Raw genomic sequence first — 22,406 nt, 5'->3', positions numbered from 1 at the left:
GTAAAGATTCTTACCTAAAATAGTGGCACTCAATGGGAATGACTGCTCCATTAGTTCTCACAATGACAGATCCACGAGCATTTGGGGTGTGGTTCAGGTGGGTGGTGTAGACCAGGAAATCTCCAGCCATCTGAAAGACATCAGGTTAAGGAATGAAGAGCTGGTTTCATTGGACAAAATCTTTTTCTGGTCATTTTCCTGCCCTGTTAAGCAGCAGTTTGAGGGGTTTCAGCTGCTCCTCAATGACACATGATTGAAGCAGCTCCACCATTGGTGGAAGTTGCCTGGAGCAGCCTCTGTTACTCTGCTCAGTCCACCTTCTATTACAGGGGACTTCAGGCCTGCAGTCAGAAACCCTGAAATGATTGGCACTGCCAGATTTGATGAGCATTCTTTCCCATATGGAATAGAGCTTTCACCTTAAGGGGCTTCAAGTTACCCCTGATATGGAGCACAAAACACAACATCACTTTTAAACCTCATCTGTGTCCATGGAATCAAGGGGATTGGCAGGTATAATAACCAAAAGTGGAGTTCCCCTTTAATACATTGTATCCCATTATTATTCCACTTGTTTCATCTTTCAAGAGAATTCTCAACAGGAACTTCCACACTGAACATTCATTGACCACAAGTTGAGGCAGCAGGCCTGAATATCCACAGGAAGGAACGGAAAAGATAAATCAATTGAGGCACAAAAGAACAGAGTGGTTTGGAGAAATGTCGGTGAAGGTTCAAGGTCAATAGAATTGAATCTCAGAGTTCGAGAGTGGTAATGACCCATTTAAGAAAGGTGCAGTCCCTCAGTGACAAGTTGAAGTTCTTTAAAAGTAAAGCTAAGATAGACATGGCAAAATAAAGAAGTAGTTTCACACAGGGTGATATTTAACAGTGGGCAAGAATTTATACACAGATTTCATTCAGGGATCTCCTCAGTGGCTGGAGTTTCCCCCGATGTTAATGAGTTCTGAGTGGGCAGTAATCTACACAGTGAAATTGGAGCAAGAGTTGAGGAATCACATTACCTGCAATCTGCTGCCACATTCATGGAGCCCATAGTCAAAGAGGACAGTGTGGTTCTGAGAGTGGATCCCAGTTGGCCGACAACCTGCTGTCCCCAGGGTCAGGTCAGCAGCTTTAATCAGGTGCCTGGTTCTAAATAAATCCATGTCTACCCTCACCAGCAGGTTCTGCTCTCCACACTGCACCATCACAGTCTGCAGTGGAGACAGACTTCTCCCCTCAGACACACTGAAATGGGAACCAAAGGGAGGCACAGAGGGAGGGACTCTCTGGGGCACAGGGGTGGGTTTTACTCTTCTCCATGGAAATCTCTGGCCTCTAAACTGTTGCCAAATATCAGAGCAACAAACCACTCCAACAAACACCAGCACCGAGAACAAACCTCTCACTACAAAAACCCCCATGATACCAAACAACTCAACTATCACTTTACCCACCAACCAGCACCTTTTATACAAAACCTGCAGTCACCTGACTCCAATTGTCCCAGGATAAACGAGAAAACTAGACGAAACTGGAGTGCATCCTGGATATCCACAGGTCCAGGATGCTTGCGGTCCACGGGGGCGGTCGCTCGGCCTGTCTGCCTCTCTTCCGCGGAATGCTCCGCGCCCGGGTGGCCCTGGAGATGGAGCACGCGGTGTCTGCCGGTACGCTCGAGGCTTTCCGCGGCCGGTGGGCACCGCAGGGGCTGGAGTGCATCCTGGACGAGGAAAATAAAATTTTAATTTGAACACTTGGTTTTGGTTTATTTGGTTTTTAGTATTTAAGCACACCCCACACCCCCCCCTTCTTATAAAAGGGGGGCCTAATTAAAAAAAAAAAAAAAGATGCTTGCGGTCCACGGGGGCGGTCGCTCGGCCTGTCTGCCTCTCTTCCGCGGAATGCTCCGCGCCCGGGTGGCCCTGGAGATGGAGCACGTGGTGTCTGCCAGTATGCTTGAGGCTTTCCGCGACCGGTGGGCACCGCAGGGGCTGGAGTGCATCCTGGACAAGGCGAATAAAGTTTTAATTTGAAAAATTGGTTTTGGTTTCTTTGCGTTTTTAGTTTGTAAGCACACCCACACCCCCCTTCTTATAAAAGGGGGGCCTAATTTGGAAGAAAACAAAAAAAAAGGATTGACCCCGCGGTCTGGACTCTCAACAAAAAAGAAAAAAAAAAGAAAAAAAAAACCTTTTTCTCTTATCTTTTCCGTGCCTTCTCGTGGATATTCACCTGTTGCCTTAACTTGCGGTAAAAAAAAAGGGAAAAAAAAAGAAAAAAAAGCAAGAAGAAAAAAAGAAGAAAAAAACAGAGCGGATTGAGTGATAGAGAGAGACACCAGCAGAGGGAGGTAGAGAGCGGTGTAACTGAGTACAGAGATACAATTGTAAACAATTTTACAACACCAAGTTATAGTCCAGCAATTTTATTTTAAATTCACAAGCTTTCGGAGGCTACCTCCTTCCTCAGGTGAACGATGTGGAAATACAGAGATACAGAGATACAGAGAGACACCAGCAGAGGGAGGTAGAGAGCGGTGTAACTGAGTACAGAGATACAGAGAGACACCAGCAGAGGGAGGTAGAGAGCGGTGTAACTGAGTACAGAGATACAGAGAGACACCAGCAGAGGGAGGTAGAGAGCGGTGTAACTGAGTACAGAGATACAGAGAGACACCAGCAGAGGGAGGTAGAGAGCGGTGTAACTGAGTTCAGAGATACAGAGAGACACCAGCAGAGTGTCCAGGAAACAAACCTTTTATCTGAAGTCTGAGGCGAGATCTAAACTGCACAGATGTAAGGAATCTTACAACACCAGGTTATAGTCCAACAGTTTTATTTGAAAATCACAAGCTTTCGGAGCTTACCTCCTTCGTCAGGTGAATGAAGGTTTTTAGAACCCTTGTCTCACTGAGACTCTCAGTTAATTGGTCTGTTCTCTCCACAGATTCGGCCTGACTCGCTGAGTTTTTCCAGAATATTCTGAGTGTTTCACTGAGACTCGTGTTTTACAGTGAATGATAAAAGGATTGTAGTCAAACACTTGGCCATGAGCTGCTGAGTGACCTGTCTGGACATTGTTGCTTTTAGTGCACTGTCCCTTTAAGAGCTGTGGTCTGCCTCATTTCTCAGTGTGATTGTGGGTCTGACACAGAAGCGAGGGAGGAAGCAGCAGCCACAGCCCGAACTGCAAGCAAATTGCGAGGCTGGGACGAAAAATCTATTATGCCCACACCGGGAGTCGAACCCGGGCCACCTGGGTAAAAGCCAGGAATCTTAACCGCTAGACCACCTGGGAACTGAAGGGATGATCAGCAGGAAGGGTACTGAGACTACACCCAGAAGGTTTAATGGAGGTTCACGATTGTGACAGGTTTTGATACAGCAAATAAGGAGAAACTGTTTCCAGTGATGGAAGGGTTAATAACCAGAGGACACAGATTTAAGATCAATGGGCAAAAAAGCCACGGGCGGGGGAATGAGGAGAGATTTTTTTACGCAGCGAGTTTTTATGATCGGGAATGCACTGCCTGAAACGGCGGTGGAAGTGGGTTCAATCGTAACTTTCAAAAGGGAATTGAGTGAATAGTTGACATGAAAAAATTTGGAGAGATATGGGGAAAGAGCAGGGGAGTGGGACTAACCCACTTCCTTCTGTGTTCATCCCTGGAAAAAACTCTCCCCCAGGTCACTTACAACAGCACTTTCAAATTCCTAACTGTCCAGCCTTTGGCCCTCCATTCACCACAACATTTCTGCAGCTACCCATCTGCTCGATCAGACCCTCACCTCCATCTTTGATGCCCTTCTCCCCATTAAAACCATTCCTCTTCTCTCACCCTGGTCGATACTCTTGGTACTGCCCTCATTTCCACTCCTGTGAGCCCAAGGGACGCAGACTTGAACATTTATGGTGGACAACTGGTTAACCATTCATCACCAGATCTGGCTGGACCACATAAAGCACTATCGGGTCCTGCTCTCCTCTGACAAAACTGCTCACTATTCCAGGATCATCCTGGAATGTAAAGATAACCCCCGGCTTCTCTTCTCCACTACAAACCATCTTCTTACACTCCCCTCGCCCCTATCTTCTGAAACATCTCAATTAGATCACCCCTTAACCTCCTATACTCAAGGGAATAAAAGTCTCGTCGACAAGACCTGTCCTCATAATTTAACCCTTTTAGCCCCGGTATCATTCTGGTGAATCTGTTCCACACCCAGTCAAAGCCAATATGTCCCTCCTGGGGTACGGTGCCCAGAACTGAACGCATTTCTCCAGATGTGGTCTAACCAGAGCTTTATGCATCTGTATCATAACTTCCACCCTTTGTATTCCAGCCCCTTGAGATGAAGGCTCACATTCCATTAATTATTTTTTGTACCTGTCCACTAGTTTTTAGTGATTTCTGGAGATGGACCCCTGAACCTCTCTGCTCCTCCATAGTTCCTAGTTTCTCGTCATTTAGAAAATACTCTGATTTATCTTTTTAATGTTCTAAGTGGATTGTATCACAATTCCCCACATTGAACTCCATCTCCCACAGTTTTACCCTCTCATTTAATCATCAATGTCCCTTCACTACTTCCTGCTCCCATCTACACTATTTACTGCGCCACCAAACTTGCTGGTTTAAGGGTGAAAACTGCCCTCCGCTTCACTGTAAGTGCAAGAGACAACTTTGTAGATGCCGTGTAGTGTTACAGACCGGCTCGTTGGACCTGCTCGTTTCATCTCATCTCATTTTCAGCAAACCGGAATATTCCTGAAATAGAGGATGGTGAATCACAGCTCGAGAAACCGATCCCCTCGACCAATGGGGACTGCGCCTTCCAACAAATAGGCATTGATGGGGCAAAGTGAGTCTGCTGCTCAGAAATAATACAGCACAGATCATCACTCGTGCAAGCTTCACACCCTTTAGTTTGGAAAAGTAAACTGATGGTGGACAGCTGCTGTCGTGAATGGGTTTCCAAAACTCAAATCAAATGGATTTGTCCTGTGTTGTGAATTACTATTTGTCTGATTCAGGTCATCAGAGCAGTGGGGACTGCATTTTGGACATTCCGAATACCAATGCCCTGTCACGTGAGCCTGTCGTTCTATTCCCGTTCCCAGTCCTCTTTTAAATTTCGATGACTTCCCCGAAATTTGCTTGGAGGACTGTTCGAATCGCAGTCCAGCCCTTCCCACTGTCGCATCCTCTAAATCTCCACCCAGGATTTTCACTGGTGCAACTTTCATCAACTTGGGCTACTTTTTAATTTCACAAGCAAAGTGCTGCGGATGCTGGAAATCTGAAATATAAACAGAAAATGCTGGATACACTCAGCCGATCAGGCAGCATCTGTGGAGCGAGTTCTGATGAAAGGTCATCGACCTGAAACATTCCCTCTGTTTCTCTCTCCACAGACGCTGTCTGACCTGCTGAGAGTTCGCAACATTTTCTGCTTCTACTTTTTAATTTGTTCTTTGCATTCACTGTGCCGATACGTTACTCGACCCACTGCGCGGCATCTGGTGGTGTGGATTCGGGGCTCTCACCGCCGCGGTGTGGGTTTGATTCCTGATCAGGGAAATAATTTTCACAAAACAATTATGAACTTTAATAAATGAACACATGAAACTCTGTGAAAGATGAATGATTGTTGTAATCGCCATGAATGAAGCGATAACTTTCTGCAGACTGACTGACGGAAATACTAACATGGTTACCGAGTGACACGTGGGGAAGTTATTGTGTTTTGCATTTGATGAATTTTCATCCGTTCTCATTTTAAAGACTGTATTTTAAGAGTCTGGTTAAAATGTTCAGTGTTTATGACACCAGGAATGTGGTGCAGCCGTTGTTAAATTTAACAGGAAAAGCCAATTATCTCCCACTTTTCACAAGAGCAAATTCCCAAACAATATTCCCACCTGGGAACCTTTCGCGTGTGAGGAAAACGCGATAACCGCCACACTCTGGAAACCGCTGCTCATGTTCATTTCATCGCGTGACTTCTCCATTAAACAACATCACTTCTGTCCCACACTAAAAGCTCTCAATCCTTCCCTTTCACAAACATTTCACTGATCAAAACTTCACAAGTCACACAGGAAAAACTCTTCATTCCAAAATCATTAAACTCCCGAAGGAGCTGCGGGGACAGACTGAGCAAACCTGCGTTCAGTCGTCAAAGGCGGTGTGTGAAGGGTGTGGGTGTGTTGTCATCCTGAGAGACAGCGACAGGCCCGTGACACAGAGCGAAGGCAGGAACTGAGAAATGTGGCCATTCAGGTCCATAAATAGGCAGACACTCAGTCCCAGTCATTCATTCCGACACACGGTCCGGTAGTTAGTCAGTCAGTCGGGTCGGGAGGCCTGCAGACAGCAAACAAAGAGCCAGAGAATAAAGCAGAGACTCAATCAGACGGATAAACCGGGAGACAGACAGTGAAGCGGGCAGGGACTCAGCCCTGTAGATAAGCAGACTGTATCCTTTGCCTTTTACTCTGATTTGTCAGTAATAATTTAAAACCACTTCTGGTTCGGTCCCTTCCTTTAATCCTGGACAGCAGCAGTGACAAAAACTTTGTGGATTTGAGGGTTGAGCCGAATCCGAGTCAGTTCCCCGGTCCCCGGGAGAAATTCCCCAATTCCTGGGCACTTTGTATCAAGCAGCAGTTCGCAGCAAAAAGTGTTATTAATGTGAGTAGTGGGACTGAGAAATATTTAAACAGCCGACACCCTGTAAAACAGAGCTCCAAGTATCGGTTTAAATAAAGTCCTGAACTGACAGAGCGGAGGGCAGATGAGGATTGAATTAAATCCCAATTCACTGAATCTAAACAAGGTTTAAAGAAGTGAATCTGTCCGGAGTGGGATTCCTGGGCCTGTGTGTGAGCTGCACCTGGATCGGTCCCGTTCAGTAAAGAGAGACCGGCAGGCGGCTCCCAGACACGGCTCAGGCCGGGACCGGCAGCTCTCCGCCGGCAGCGGCTGGATGAGAGAGCGGGGATCCTGAGCTGTTGTTGAGGCGGTCTGGCTGCTGCTGCTTCCGCCTCTCGCCCTCCGAGAGTCCCGGCGGCGGTCGGTACCGATCTCCCTCCTCTGGATCCGGATCCACCTCCTGTCGCAACTGACAGCGTCTGATTCCCGATCAGAAAACTGCGAGTTCGAATCAGGTCGGGATCACAGCATTTTCACAGTGGCTCAGGGTCCTGGGACTGGTTTTAAATCAGTGTTTGAGGGATGGGCTGTTCAGGTTTCATGCTATAATAATGATCAGAATTAAGTTTGATGGATTAAAATGCTTTTTTCTGTTACTTTCTATTTACTCACTCACCAGTTTCAGACAGAAACGGGTAACAATGTTTAAGGGATGTGATGTGCAGCCTCATCTCCCATCCTTTAAGTCCAAGGTCGCAGACTTGAACGTTTCTGGCAGACAACTGGTTCAGCCATTCATCGCCAGATCTGGCGGCAGCACTTAAAGCACCATCAGGTCCTGCTCTCTGCCAAAACTGCTCACTATTCCAGGATCATCCTGGAATGTAAAGATAACCCCGGCTTCTCTTCACTATGAACCATCTTCTTAAACCCCTCTCCCCTCCTCCCTCCACCCTCACCTCCAACAACAAGTGCGAGGAGCTCATGGATTTCTTTGTCACTAAGACTGGGACCATCCGTTCAGCTGCCTCTTCCGTTTCTCTCCCTTCCCCCAGCCCACAAGCTAAACTTCCAGTCAGGTTCCGTCCTGCCCTAGCCCTGAACTCGCATCTTTCTCTAGTTTCTCTCCTATCTCCCCTCTTGCCCTCTCTGAGCTCATCTTGACCATGAGACCCACCCCCTACTCCTTCGACCCTATTCATACCAAACTACTGACCACCAAACTTCCCTTCCTGGCCACCATGTTAGCCCGATATTGTTAACGGTTCCCTCTCCTCAGGTACTGTCCCCCTCCCCTTCAAATCTGGCGTCATCGCACCCTCCTCAAAAAACTCACCCTTGACCTCTCGGTCCTTGCAAACTACTGCCCCCATCTCCAACCGAGTTGAAAAGTGGGATCATTATATCAAATCGAGAGACTTTTCACCTCCCCCTCCAAATATTCAAACCACCGTTCAGGAGGAGAACCCCTCTGCTCGCTGACCTACATTGGTTCCCAGTCCACCAACATCTCAAATTTTAAATTCTCATCCTCGTGTTCAAATCCCTCCATGACCTCGCCCCTCACAAGCTCTGAAACCTCCTCCACCCCGACAACCCTCCGAGATCTCTGAGCTCCTCCAATTCAGGCCTCTTGCGCATCCACGATTTTCATCGCTCCACCATTGGCGGCCGTGCCTTCAACCGACTGGGTCCAAAGCTCTGGATTTCCCTCCCGAAACCTCCCCGCCTCTCTACCTCTCTCTCCTCCCTTAAGATGCTCCTTAAACGCTCTCTGCTTGCTTAAAAACTGTTTAATCTTCAACCTTTTCCAGTTCTGACGAAGCGTCATCGACCTGAAACGTTAACTCTGTTTCTCTCTCCACAGACGCTGCCTGACTTGCTGATTATTTACAGCATTTTCTGTTTTTATTTCAGCTTTCCAGCATCTGCAGTATTTTGCTTCTAATATCTCCTTCTGTGGCTCGGGGTCAAATATTGTTTCAAAAAGCTCCTGTGAAGTGCCTTGGGATGTTTTGCTACCTTAAAGGCGCTATTTATATAGTTCGGGCAGATCGCTAACTACTGACATGTGGCGCCGTGATCGTATAGTGATTAGTACTCTGCGTTGTGGCCGCAGCAACTTCGGTTCGAATCCGAGTCACGGCATAGTGTGCGCTGCTCCTTTTATTCTCTCCCACGCTTGCAAATAAAATGCAACAATCGATCAATCCTTAATACGTGAAAAAAAAAAAATTTTTGGTGGCGAAAACCTATTTATTCCATCAAATCCCAGCACTCTCACATGCCTGTACTTGATGTTCCACAGTTCAAACCCGCCTCTTCTCCCAGCTTTTTCATCCTTCCACAATCAATAGGCCGCCTTTACTTTCCTCCTTCCATCTCATGGACACTTTCCTGCTCCATTGCCGACTCTAACATTCACTTTCACGATCTCACTCCTTTAAGTTTGTTCTGCTCCGACCGCTGTTTCTATTGGGCACATGTCCCATTCACACCAATGTTCATTTGTGCCTTGAAACCAGTCGATACATTTCGATCTGCGTGACCGCTCGACAGACAAACACAAAAAAAGCAGGGCTGGTCTCTGGAAAGACAGCCGCCCGATTGTACACGAAATTTACTTGGGGAATCTTGTGATCCAGGGGATGGTAACTGAAGAACTTGTTTTTGTTTTGATGCTTGTTGGCTCTTTTCTCTCAGCAGTTGAGTTGCGTGGGCGACGGGCAGCGCGACAGAGCTGCGAATGGAGGTTGAAAGGTGCACATTTGGCAAGTTGGGGCGGTGCAGTAAGATCGGAAGTGTTCCGCCTTGATCTTAATAGTTCTGTTGAAACATGCGATTGAATCGAGTAGAGGATAAATGTAAAGAGCGCCTGTGGGGAAAAAGGAGCGATTACAGGCCATGAGCGAAAGGTCTTTCAAATTCTCGTGGCGCAGGACGCTGTGTGCGGAAACGGCAGATTTTAAAGCGCGTGTGTCGGAAAGTAAAGTGTGATCTTGTGTGTGAGAAGAGCACAAGAAACTTGTGCTTGTAGCTGCGCCCTTGAGGCAAGTTGCAGGTTGTCAGGAAAACTGCTACAGTGAAAGCACAAAAATGAACCCAGCAACTGCTGGCAACACTCAGCAGGTCAGGTAGTATCTGTGGGGAGATACTCAAGTATTTATCCAATTCTCCTTTTAAAGTTACGATTGAATCGAGCTCCACCATCCTTTCAGGCAGTGCGTTCCAGATCATAACAATTCGCTGTGTAAAAAAATATCTCCTTATTTCCCTTCTGGTTCTTTTGCTAATTATCTTAAATCTGCGTCCGTTGGTTGCCGACCCTCCCGCCAGTGGGTGAAGTTTCTCCTTATTTACTCGATCAAAACCCCTCTTAATTTTGAACACGTGGATTACCCTTAACCTTCATTGCTCGAAGCAGAACAATCCCAGGTTCTCGAGTCTCTCCACACAACTAAACCCCATCCCTGGTATAATTCTGGGAAATCTCCTCTCCATCCTCTCCAAGACCTTGACCTCCTTAATAAATTATAGTGCCCAGAATTGGACACGATACTTCAGATGAGGCCTGAACAATGATTTATAAACGTTTAACATAACTTCCTTGCTTTTGTGCTCTATTTCTCTATTATTAAGCCAAGGAACCGGATGCTGTTTTAACGGCTTCACCAACTTGTGCTGCCACATTCAAAGATGTTGATGAAAATTACCAGGAACACATTGAGTCAGCTCACTCGGCACAGGCCCTGGACTGAGCCTCGGCTTTTCTTGCTCCGTGTCTCAGTCGCACACTTCGTGAGATCAGCTCACTCAGTGCAGGCTGGAGATTGAACATGTGCCCATCCTGCTCTGTGTGGGTCTCAGTACCACATCAGTTGAGATCAGCTCAATCAGTGCAGGCGGGGAGGGCGGAGAGAGACAGAGACACGTGTTGTGATCTGTAACTTTTTATAAACACCTCAGTTTATTGCACTCCGTGTCCAACACCGTGCGATCTCCCCTGGTGTGTCAGCTTTCTGTGTTTATACAGAGTGTAATGTATTGAATTGTCTCTTGGATCACACGGAGTGGTAGACGGGGGTCTGTGTGCGGAGGGTTCGGGGGGTGAGCTCTGATTCCCGCCCTCTTCTGGATTGAAAGGAGAAAAGAATGAATGAGAGAGAGAAGCGATGTGGGAGAAGGGGTGATGAAAGAATTTGTCCATGAACCTGATTAAAGTGGCCCAAAAACAAGATAATATTAAGATATCATCAGCAGAACATTAATACAAGCTGTAAAACAAAAGCAAAATACTGCAGATGCTGGAAATCTGAAGTAAAAACAGAAAATGCTGGAAATGCTCAGCAGGTCAGGCAGCATCTGTGGAGAGAGTTCTGATGAAAGGTCATCGACCTGAAAGGATGTTTCTCTCTCCACAGATGCTGCCTGACCTGCTGAGTGTTTCCCGCATTTTCTGTTTTTATTATTAATATAACCTGAGCTCTGTCGAGCGTTTGTTGTTCGATTCACTGATAAAGCTGGGAATTGAGGGGAAGCTGGTTCATGGCGAACCCCAGCTCTGAATCCCCCCGGCAGAGAGTTCAAGGAATGTTTAATATAAATGAGATTCAACGACAGGATCAGAAAATCTCTCCTTGATGGTCGGTCTCATTCTCCCGAAGTGAGGAATGAGCGGGAGGGGCAATTCCACCCGGGGTTATATTTTATTCCAAGAGGATGACGCAAAAGTACTGCTTACAGTGGGGCCGAAATAGCTCAGTTGTGAGAGCGTTAGACTGAAGATCTAAAGGTCCCGGGTTTCGGCAGTTTTGGGTTATTTTGTTTCTTCTTTGGGCCGATTCTCAAACATTTATTTGCACTGACATTTTTACCCGACACTGAACGGTTGGGGATGGAATAGAGAGACATCAAGGATGTCTGTATTTAGCTTTTATTTCTCTATTTCCTTCTGCCTTTCTCTCTGGAGTTTGTCTCTCTCGGTGCCCGATGAACATTTGATTTGATGCATTTGTCCTAAACTGATGCCTTTTCCACATCTCAGGGCGGTCAGACACGCTCTGTCTGTCTGTTCTTGCTAGTGACCATTAACGGGAACAGGCCGCGAGTTAAACATTTATCAGCAAACCGCCAGAGAGATAACACAGCGGGAATAAAACACATTGCCTCACATTGTTAGACACCGAGTGACACAGATTGTAATGTGTGTCAGTAAACAGACCCGGAAAACAGAATCCGAGAAAGGAAAGAAATAGAGAGATAGAAAAGAGTCATAAAAAGAAAGAAAACCCTTTCTCCACCCCAACAACAACAACTTGCATTTATATCGCGCCTTTAACGGAGTAAAACGTCCCAAGGCGCTTCACAGGAGCGATTATCAAACAAAATGTGACACGGAGCCAAATAAAGAGATATTGGGACAGGTGAGGTAGGTTTTAAATGTCTTAAGGGAGGAGAGAGAGGTAGAGAGGCGGGGAGGTTTCGGGAGGGAAATCCAGAGCTTTGGGCCCAGTCGGTTGAAGGCACGGCCGCCAATGGTGGAGCGATGAAAATCGTGGATGCGCAAGAGGCCTGAATTGGAGGAGCTCAGAGATCTCGGAGGGTTGTAGGGGTGGAGGAGGTTACAGTGATAGGGAGGGGCGAGGTCATGGAGGGATTTGAACACGAGGATGATAATTTAAAATTTGAGATGTTGGTGGACTGGGAGCCAATGTAGGTCAGTGAGCAGAGGGGTTCTCCTCCTGAACGGTGGTTTGAATGTTTGGGGGGCGGGGCTGTGATAAATATCTCGATTTAATATAATGATCCCACTTTTCAACTACCCCGAATTATTACAATGCTGACCTGGAACAATCTTGAACATACCGCAAAACAAGACATTATGATCAATGGTCACTTTAGCAAGGAGTTTAAAAGATTCTTCTAAGAAGGAGAAGGCTGAAGAAACGGACTGTGAACATTTCATGACGGCCTATTTATTTGTGTCCAGGGACAGGGATGAGACACATGAAATGTTTCACACATTTCAAATCTCCGCGGTCAGACTGCCGATTGTTTATTGATCAGGAAGATGGCTGGTAATAATCTGAGACCCAGTGAAGAGGTGAGAACAGAGCAGCAGGGAATGATCCCAGAACAATAGGAGCCAGCAGCTCAGCGTCTGGTCCCTGTGTCAGGGACAATACACAACACCTCAGCTCCAGACCAGGAACAGAGAGCTGCTGCTAACGTGGCCCAGCCCTCGCAAACTGCTGGAACTGTGGGATGGAAATCAGACTTTGGGTCTTGGAGGCTGCTTTAGGGGCTCCGTGGCTGATCGAAAGAATGATTTCTATTAAAGAGCAGGGCTCTGCTCCATCGCAGACTGATACTGTACAGTACATGGCAGAGTAAAGCTCCCTCTACACTGTGTCATCAAACATTCCGGGGGCAGGTGCATCAAGGGTTAGATCAAGATTAAATCTCCCTCTACACAGTCACAGAGGATGTCATTTGTGACTTTGACAAGGGCCGTTTCAGGACAGTGGCAGGAGTGGAAACCTGATTGGAGGGATTCAAACATGGTGTTGTGGGAAAGATGGACATGGATTTGGGAGGTGACAAGACTTTGGAGAGGAAAGGGAGGTGGGAGATGGGGTGGTAGTTTACAAGGACACAGGGGTCAAGGGTGGGTCTTTTGAGAAGGAGAGTGATGACGGCAGAATTGATGGGGAGGGGGACAGTACCTGAGGAGAGGAGACCATTAACAATGTCAGCTAACATGGGGCCAGGAAGGGAGGTTGTGTGGTCAGCAGATTGTTGGGAATAGGGTCGAGGGAGCAGGAGGTGGGTCTCATTGTCAAGATGAGCTCAGAGAGGGCATGAGGGGAGATAGGAGAGAAACTTGGTGAGCTCGGGGAAGGGAGGGGAGCGGCAGAGGCAGCTGAATGGATGGTCTCAATCTTAGTGACAAAGAAGTCCATGAGCTCATTGCACTTTTTGTTGGAGGTGAGGATGAAGGAATGATGGGAGAGGGGTTTAAGAAGACGGTTTGTAGTGGAGAAGAGAAGTCGGGAGTTATCTTTACATTCCAGGATGATCCTGGAATAGTGACCAGTTTTGTCAGAGGAGACAGGACCCGATAGTGCTTTATGTGGTCCAGCCAGATCTGGCGATGAATGGCCAAAGCAGTTGTCCACCATAAACTTTCAAAGCTGTGTCCCTTGGACTTAAGGAAGCAGAAATGAGGGCAGACCCAGGGGGATTGACCAGGGTGAGGGAGAGTGATGGTTTTAATGGGTACAAGAGCGTCAAAGGTGGAGGTGAGGGTGTGATTGAGCAAATCAGTAGCTGCAGAAATGTCGTGGTGAATGGAGGGACAAAGTCCAGAGAGTTGGGAATTTGAAAGTGCCGTTGTAAGTGACCTGGGGGAGGGTTTTTTCCAGGGATGAACACAGAAGGAAGTGGGTTAGTCCCACTCCCCGGCTCTTTCCCCACAGCCCTGCAATTTATTACACGTCAACTATTTATCCAATTCCCTTTTGAAAGTTACTATTGAACCTGCTTCCACCTCCCTTTCAGGCAGTGCATTCCAGATCATAACAACTCGCTGTGTAAGAAAATCTCTCCAAATCCCCCAATGATTTCTTTCAATTTATCTGAAATCTGTGTCCTCTGGTTATTAACCATTCCATCACTGGAAACAATTTCTCTTTACACACTCTGTCAAAACCTTTCATAATTGTGAATACCTCCTTTGAATCGTCCGTTAACTTTCCGGTTGTAGTCTCAGTGCCCTTCCTGCTGTTGTTTTGTTTCAGTTCCCATGTGGTCTAGCGGTTAGGATTCTTGGTTTTCACCCAGGCGGCACGGCTTCGATTCCCGGTGTGGGAATAGTGAACTTTTAGTTTCAGCCTCCCAATTTGCCTGCAGTCCAGGCTGTGGCTGCTGCTTTCTCTCTCACTTCTGTGTCAGTCCCACAATCACACTGAGAAATGAGGCAAACCACGGCTCTTCAGGCGACAGTGCACCAAAAACTGAAGGGAAGCAAGCAACAATGTCACGACAGGTTGGGCAGCAGCTCATGGCCAAGTGTTTGACTACAGTCCTTTTATTATTTACTGTAAAACCCGAGTCTGAGTGAAACACACACAGAACAATCTGGAAACACTCAGTGAGTCGGGCCCCATCTGCGCAGAGAACGGACCAATTAACTGAGAGTCTCAATGAGACGAGGAACGAGACACGGCCCCCTGTGAGAAACAAGAAACTTGCATTTGTATAGCACCTTTCACATCCTCAGGACATCCCAACGCACTTCTCTCGAAGATCAGTCACTATCGTTTTTAAGAGAAGGTAGCAGACAAGTTGTGTACAGCAAGATCCCACAAACAGTGATGAGATATTGAGCCGATCTCCTGTTTGTTGGGTGCTGATGGTCGAGGGAAGAATGTTGGCCAGGACACCGGGAGAACTCCCTGCTCTTCACAAATTGCCACGGGATCTTTTACACCTCGGAGCAGAAAGAAGGGACCCCCATTAAACACCTCATTCAAAGGACAGCACCTCTCACGATGCAGCTCCCTCTCAGCACGACACAGTCAGTCTGGATCATGTGTCCCAGTCCTGGAACTGGAGCTGGAACCCACACCCTTCTGAACACCAGCCTGACTCTCTGGTGTTACTCTCACCCCCGGCGAGTCATGAACCCGACTGTGCCACTCCCAGAGTAACTGATGACCACAGCCTCAGCCCTGGGTCCCGGTCTGCACCATAACCGCAGCCTGATACCGCTCATAGAAAGTGGCGTGGGATTCCTGAGTTCATTCTATGATGTGCATTGGGGGAGGGGGACCAGCTGGATTGATCTTGCATGGAGCCGGTAAGGACTCGATGTGCCAAATGGCCTCCTTCCATGCTGTGACCTTTCTATGATTCTCTGATTCCATGTGGGTGGAGAGGGTTACAAGGAAGTGATCAGAGATGGCATTATCCATGATTGACACGATCAGGAGAAGAGAGACCACGTGAGATGGCAAGGTCGAGGGGGTGGCCATGAATATGGGTCGGGGAGTTTCTATGCAGGGAGAGATTAAGGGAGGATAAAGTATCACACAATAGACTTGTTAGCAAAATTGAAGCCCATGGGATTAAACGGACAATGGCAGCATGGATACAAAATTGGCTAAGGAGCAGAAAACAGAGAGTAGTGGTGAACGGTTGTTTTTCAGACTGGAGGCAAGTATACAGTGGTGTCCCCCAGGGCTCGGTATTAGGACCACTGCTCTTTTTGATATATATTAATGACCGGGACTTGGGAGTACAGGGTATAATTTCAAAGTTTGCAGATGACACGAAACTCAGAAATGTAATAAACAATGTTGAGGATGGTAACAGACTTCAGGAGGACAGAGACAGACTGGTGAAATGGGCAGATGAAATTTAATGCAGAGAATTGTGAATTGATACATTTTGGTAGGAAGAATGAGGAGAGGCAATTTAAACGAAATGGCACAATTTTAAAGGGAGTGCAGGAATAGAGAGACCTGGGGGTGTAGTTACACAAATCTTTGAAGGTGGCAGGACAAGTTGAGAAGGCAGTTAAAAAAGCAAATGGGGCCCTTTGCTTTATTAATTGAGGCATTGAATACAAAAGCAAGGAATTGATACAAAACCTTTATAAAACACTGGTGAGGCCTCAGCTGGAGTATTGTGTTTAATTCTGGGCACGAAACATGAAGAAGGATGTCAAGGCCTTAGAGAGGGTGCAGAGGAGATTTATTAGAATGGTATCAGGGATGAGGGACTTCAGTTATGTGGAGAGACTGATTAAAGTTCCATCTGAACTGCCCCATCAAACACTCCCAGGACAGGTACAGCACGGGTTAGATGCAGAATGAAGCTCCCTCCACACTGTCAAATCAAACACTCCCAGGGCAGGTACAACACGGGTTAGATACACAGTAATGCTTCCTCTACTCTGTGCAGTTTATATCTCGCCTCAGATTTCAGATAAAAGGTTGGTTTCCTGGACACTCTGCTGGTGTCTCTCTGTCTCTCTGTACTCAGTTACACCGCTCTCTACCTCCCTCTGCTGGTGTCTCTCTGTATCTCTGTACTCAGTTACACCGCTCTCTACCTCCCTCTGCTGGTGTCTCTCTGTATCTCTGTACCCAGTTACACCGCTCTCTACCTCCCTCTGCTGGTGTCTGTCTGTATCTCTGTACTCAGTTACACCGCCCTCTACCTCCCTCTGATGGTGTGTCTCTGTATCTCTGTACTCAGTTACACCGCTCTCTACCTCCCTCTGCTGGTGTCTCTCTGTATCTCTGTACCCAGTTACACCGCTCTCTACCTCCCTCTGCTGGTGTCTGTCTGTATCTCTGTACTCAGTTACACCGCCCTCTACCTCCCTCTGATGGTGTGTCTCTGTATCTCTGTACTCAGTTACACCGCTCTCTACCTCCCTCTGCTGGTGTCTCTCTGTATCTCTGTGCTCAGTTACACCGCTCTCTACCTCCCTCTGCTGGTGTCTCTCTGTCTCTCTGTACTCAGTTACACCGCTCTCTACCTCCCTCTGCTGGTGTCTCTCTGTATCTCTGTACTCAGTTACACCGCTCTCTCCCTCCCTCTGCTGGTGTCTCTCTGTATCTCTGTACTCAGTTGCACCGCTCAGTCTGTCCCCGCAGCTCCTTCGGGAGTTTAATGATGTTGAAATTAAGTCTTTTTCCTCTGTGACTTGTGAAGTTTTGATCAGTGAAATGTTTGAGAAAGAGATGGAATGAGAGCTTTAAGTGTGGGACAGAAGTTGTTTAACGGAGAAGGCACACGCTGCCTTAAATTGAGCAGTGGTTTCCCGAGTGCAGCGGTTATCATGTTTACATCACTCATGAAAAGTCTCTGATTCAATCCCGGGCGGGACCATTATTTGGGAAATTGCTCCGCGTGAATCTCCAGGATGAGTTTCTTCTCCTGTGAAAAGGGGGCGATAATTGATTTTTCCTGTTAAATTTGGCAACCGCTGCACCACATTCCTTTCAGGGAGAAGGGATGATGGAAGAAAGTGCCCATGAACCTGATTAAATGAGGCCAAACACAAGATAATATTAAGATATCATCAGCTGAACATTAACATAACCTGAGCTCCGAGATCTGACCGGGTCCCATTCCCCCAGAGTGAGGAATGAGCGGGAGGGGAAATTCCACCCGGTTTATATTTTTGTCCAAGGTGATGTCACAAAGTCCAATTTCCAGTGGAGTCGAAATAGTTGAGTTTGGAGAGCGTGAGATTGAAGATCTGAAGGTCTCTGGGTTTGATTCTGTGTTCGGTGATTTTTGTTGCTCTGTTCTCGTTCTTTGAGTCGATTCTCGCATTTATTTACACTGAAATTTTAACCGGCACAGAAAGGTTGGGGAAGAAATAGACAGGCATCAAGAATGGGAAATATTGATAGTGTCTTTATTGAGTTTTTATTTCTCTTTTCTCTTCTGCCTTTTTCTCTGGAATTTGTCTCTCTCGGTGCCGGGAGACCATTTGATTTGAGGCATTTGTCCTGAACTGATGTCTTTTCCACATCTCGGGGCGGTCAGACCCGCTCTGTCTGTTACTACTTGTGACCATTGACGGGAACAGACGCGAGTTAAACGTTTATCAGCAAACCGACAGAGAGATAACACAACGGGAATCAAACTCATTGGGCATGATTTTATCGGGGAGGGGGGTCACGGGAGTCAAGAGGTCATGGGTGGGTCAGTCATCGGGGGCATCGGCGAGTCAGTCATCGGGGGTCGGGGGTCATCGCGGGGGTCGGAGATCATGGGGTTCGTAGCTCGTGCAGGGGTGTCGGAGATTTGGAGGGGGTCGGCCGATCGCCTGTGTGGAATCACGGCAGGTTGGCTTGTTGGGCCAGGGGGAAGCACTCCTGTTCCTCCGGGCCCACAAGCTGTGCGATAAAGGCACTTACCTGCTGTTTCGGGCCTTCTCGCCTCCTCTCATGTGGTGTGAAGGAGAAGGCCCAGGAATCCCGGCCCCCAAGAGTTTAAAATAAAAAAGCTGTAAAAATGGAGGCCCACATGCTAGCTACATAAACACTCACACACAGACATATACACACAAACATACACACACCAATAACATGAAAGTAACACAGGACTACTTGACAAACAGTGGAAGCAGCATGCTGCAGACGGATCAGATCAAAGCTCTGCAGTCCTGCCACACCCATTTGTGAATGATGGTGGATAATTAAACAACTAATGGGAAGAGGCTCCATGAACATCCCCATCCTCAATGATGGTAAAGCCCAGCGTGTGAGTGCAAAGTTTCAGAAACCGTCTTCAGCCAGAAGTGCCGAGTGGATGATCCATCTCGGCCTCCTCCCGAAATCCCCACCATCACAGAAACCAGTCGAACATCGAGGTGAAGAGTGAAGCTGAGAGCAGATTTTAAAACCGCTGGAATATCAGTGAAATTAAATCGGGGAAAGTGGGAAACTCCGAGTCAGTTTTACACTGTATATTCCGCATCGAATATGAGAGATAAATGAGAGAAAAAGGCGGCAAAAGTTTAATCTCTCCGTCGGGGAATTGAACCCCGGTGTCACGCGTGACAGGCGGGGATACTCACCACTATACTAACGAGGAACTGCTGCATTGACTGTGCACTCATCCCAGATGGTGTTAGACATGCTTCACGTATCAGTGCATTTCTTTTAACTATTTATTTGATGACAGTTTGTTTCATTTTCCACGGGCCACTCTTGAAAGAACCATTTACATTTCCATCTCTTTGTTAGACAACGACAACTGACTCTGTCTTTCTTTCGTTCTTTCTTTCTCTCTTATCGTGGTGAGTTGCCCCACCTTCGTCCGGGGTTTAATACCCCGACTGGGAGGTAGCAGTTTTCAGACGCTAACTTTTAATTTTATGTCTTCGCCGAGCTTCTTCCTAAACAAAAACTACAGAGCAAAAAAACAGGTGATTGTCACTTTCAGAATATTATTGTACGGAGACTATTTGAGGACTGGATGCAGAGCAATTGTGATTTTAACTGACTGGTGGGTTAGGTGACAGATTCGAAATGCATTCATTTCCCCCGCCCAGGTTCAAATCTGACAGACTTCAGATACCGTCATTCATCAACCTGTTTCATCTCTGAGTTTCAAAATTCAACATGTTTCTTGTAGAATTAATAATTCTTAAGTGAATTAAAATTCCACAGCATTGGGTACCTCGAGTTTTATGCTCATTTTAATTGATCTGCAAGATTTCACGAAATCTACGACAGAAATGGAACAAAAATCAGCCAAATTATCCATATTCTGACTCTCAGTATTTCTGAGTCAATCCATGTGGATGTGTGTCTGTCTGTCTGTCTGTGTATGTGCCTCATATTTTCTATATTTTCCTGAGAAGATCTGTCTCTTTCTGTCTCACTCTCTCCCGCGTTACCCACATCATGATCCAACATGAGATGGAAAAGTGGTCGTTAATTCTTCTTTCAACAGTGGTCCGTGGAAAGTTAAACAAACTGTCATCAAATGAACAGTTCAAACAGATTCACTGCAACGTGAAGCATCTTTGGTGAATATACGGCAAATATCTGCTTGAATTCCTCGTTAGTATAGTGGTGAGTATCCCCGCCTGTCACGCGGGACACCGGGGTTCAATTCCCCGACGAGGAGGTGAATGCGGCTTTCGAAGCTTCACTTTCATTTATCTGCAATATTGGATGTTGAAAATACAATGAAAAACTGACTCGGCCTTTCCCACTTCCACAAATTGATTTCACAGCGATTTTAAATATCTGCTCTCTGCCTCACGCTTCAGCTCGATGTGAGAACCACAATAATGGGCAAGAAATAAAACGCAGAATCGCGCTGTCACCAGCCCGAAACAGAGAGAGACAGGTCTCGGAACAGGCGCAGACATGAAAGATCTCACATACAGCAATGAAAAGGATGCATGTTTCAGTGAATCTATTTTAACTACTTCTTTGATGACAATTTGATTAACTTTCCACATGCCACTGTTGAAAGAAGACTTACTTTCTATCTCTTTGTTAGTCAAGGTCCAGAGAAAAATTATTTGGGGAGCAGGTTAAAAGTGACAGATAGAAAGAAAGAGAGAGACACTCAGAAACGCATATAACAAGTGAGACAGACATAGTCATATTCACACATACACAAACACACACATTCCGAGCTGCATAAACACTCGCACACAGACATATACACACACCAATAACCTGAAAGTAACACAGGACTACTTGCCAAACATTGGAAGCAGCATGCTGTAGACAGAGCTAAACGATCCCACAAACAACGGATCAGATCAAAGCTCTGCAGTCCTGCCACACCCATTTGTGAATGATGGTGGATAATTAAGCAACTAATGGGAAGAGGCTCTATGAACATCCCCATCCTCAATGATGGTAAAGCCCAGCGTGTGAGTGCAAAGTTTTAGAAACCGTCTTCAGCCAGAAGTGCCGAGTGGATGATCCATCTCGGCCTCCTCCCGAAATCCCCACCATCACAGAAGCCAGTCGAACATCGAGGTGAAGAGTGACGCTGAGAGCAGATTTTAAAACCGCTGGAAAATCAGTGAAATTAAATTGGGGAAAGTGGGAAACTCCGAGTCAGTTTTACACTGTATATTCCGCATCCAATATTAGAGATAAATGAGGGAAAAAGCATTAAAAGGCGGCAAAAGTTTAATCTCCCCGTCGGGGAATTGAACCCCGTTCTCCCGCGTGACAGGCGGGGATACTCACCACTATACTAACGAGGAAATGCTGCATTGATTGTGCACTCATCCCAGATGACGTTAGACATGCTTCATGTATCAGTGCATTTCTTTTAACTATTTATTTGATGATAGTTTGTTTCATTTTCCACGGGCCACTCTTGAAAAAACCTTTTTCCATTTCATTCTCTTTGTTAGACAACGACAACTGACTCTGTCTTTCTTTCGTTCTTTCTTTCTCTCTTATCGTGGTGAGTTGCCCCGCCTCAGTCCGGGGTTTAATTCCCCGACGGGGAGGAAGCATTTATCAGACGCCAACTTTTAATTTTATGTCTTCGCCGAGCTTCTTCCTGAACAAAAACTGCAGAGCAAAAAAAACAGGTGATTGTCACTTTCAGAATATTATTGTACGGAGACTATTTGAGGACTGGATGCAGAGCAATTGTGATTTTTACTAACTGGTGATTAAGGTGACAGATTAGAAATTCATTCATTGGTTCAAATCTGACAGAATACAGATCCCGTCATTCATCAACCTGTTTCATCTCTGCGTTTCAAAATTCAACAAGTTTCTTGTAGAATTAATAATTCTTAAGTGAATTAAAATTCCACAGCATTGAGTACCTCGAGTTTTATGCTCATTTTAATTGATCTGCAAGATTTCACGAAATCTACGACAGAAATAGAACAAAAATCAGCCAAATTATCCATATTCTGACTCTCAGTATTTCTGAGTCAATCCATGTGCATGTGTGTCTGTTTCTGTGTGTCTGTCTGTCTGTCTGTGTATGTGCCTCATATTTTCTATATTTTCCTGAGAAGATCTGTCTCTTTCTGTCTCACTCTCTCCCGCGTTACCCACATCATGATCCAACATGTGATGCAAAAGTGGTCGGTAATTTTTCTTTCAACAGTGGTTCGTGGAAAGTGAAACAAACTGTCATCAAATGAACAGTTCAAACAGATTCACTGAAAAGTGAAGCATCTTTGGTGAATATACGGTAAATGTCTGTACCAATTGCT

At 46.4% G+C, this 22,406-nt stretch overlaps 1 protein-coding gene and 1 non-coding gene across 2 annotated transcripts in view; one reads left to right on the top strand and one right to left on the bottom strand.

Moving 5' to 3' along the window:
• The window catches only part of LOC137302345 (zona pellucida sperm-binding protein 3-like), a 1,023,493-nt gene that overhangs the window by 160,191 nt on the left and 840,896 nt on the right, over nt 1–22,406 (top strand). The window lies entirely within an intron of this gene.
• trnak-uuu (transfer RNA lysine (anticodon UUU)) lies at nt 3,232–3,303 on the bottom strand. The gene has a single exon. It is a non-coding gene; the product is annotated as a tRNA-Lys (tRNA).

The sequence above is a fragment of the Heptranchias perlo genome, chromosome 35 (genome assembly GCF_035084215.1).
Source record: "Heptranchias perlo isolate sHepPer1 chromosome 35, sHepPer1.hap1, whole genome shotgun sequence".
In the NCBI taxonomy this organism is placed as follows: domain Eukaryota; kingdom Metazoa; phylum Chordata; class Chondrichthyes; order Hexanchiformes; family Hexanchidae; genus Heptranchias; species Heptranchias perlo.
This window is presented reverse-complemented; position numbering and strand designations above follow the sequence as displayed.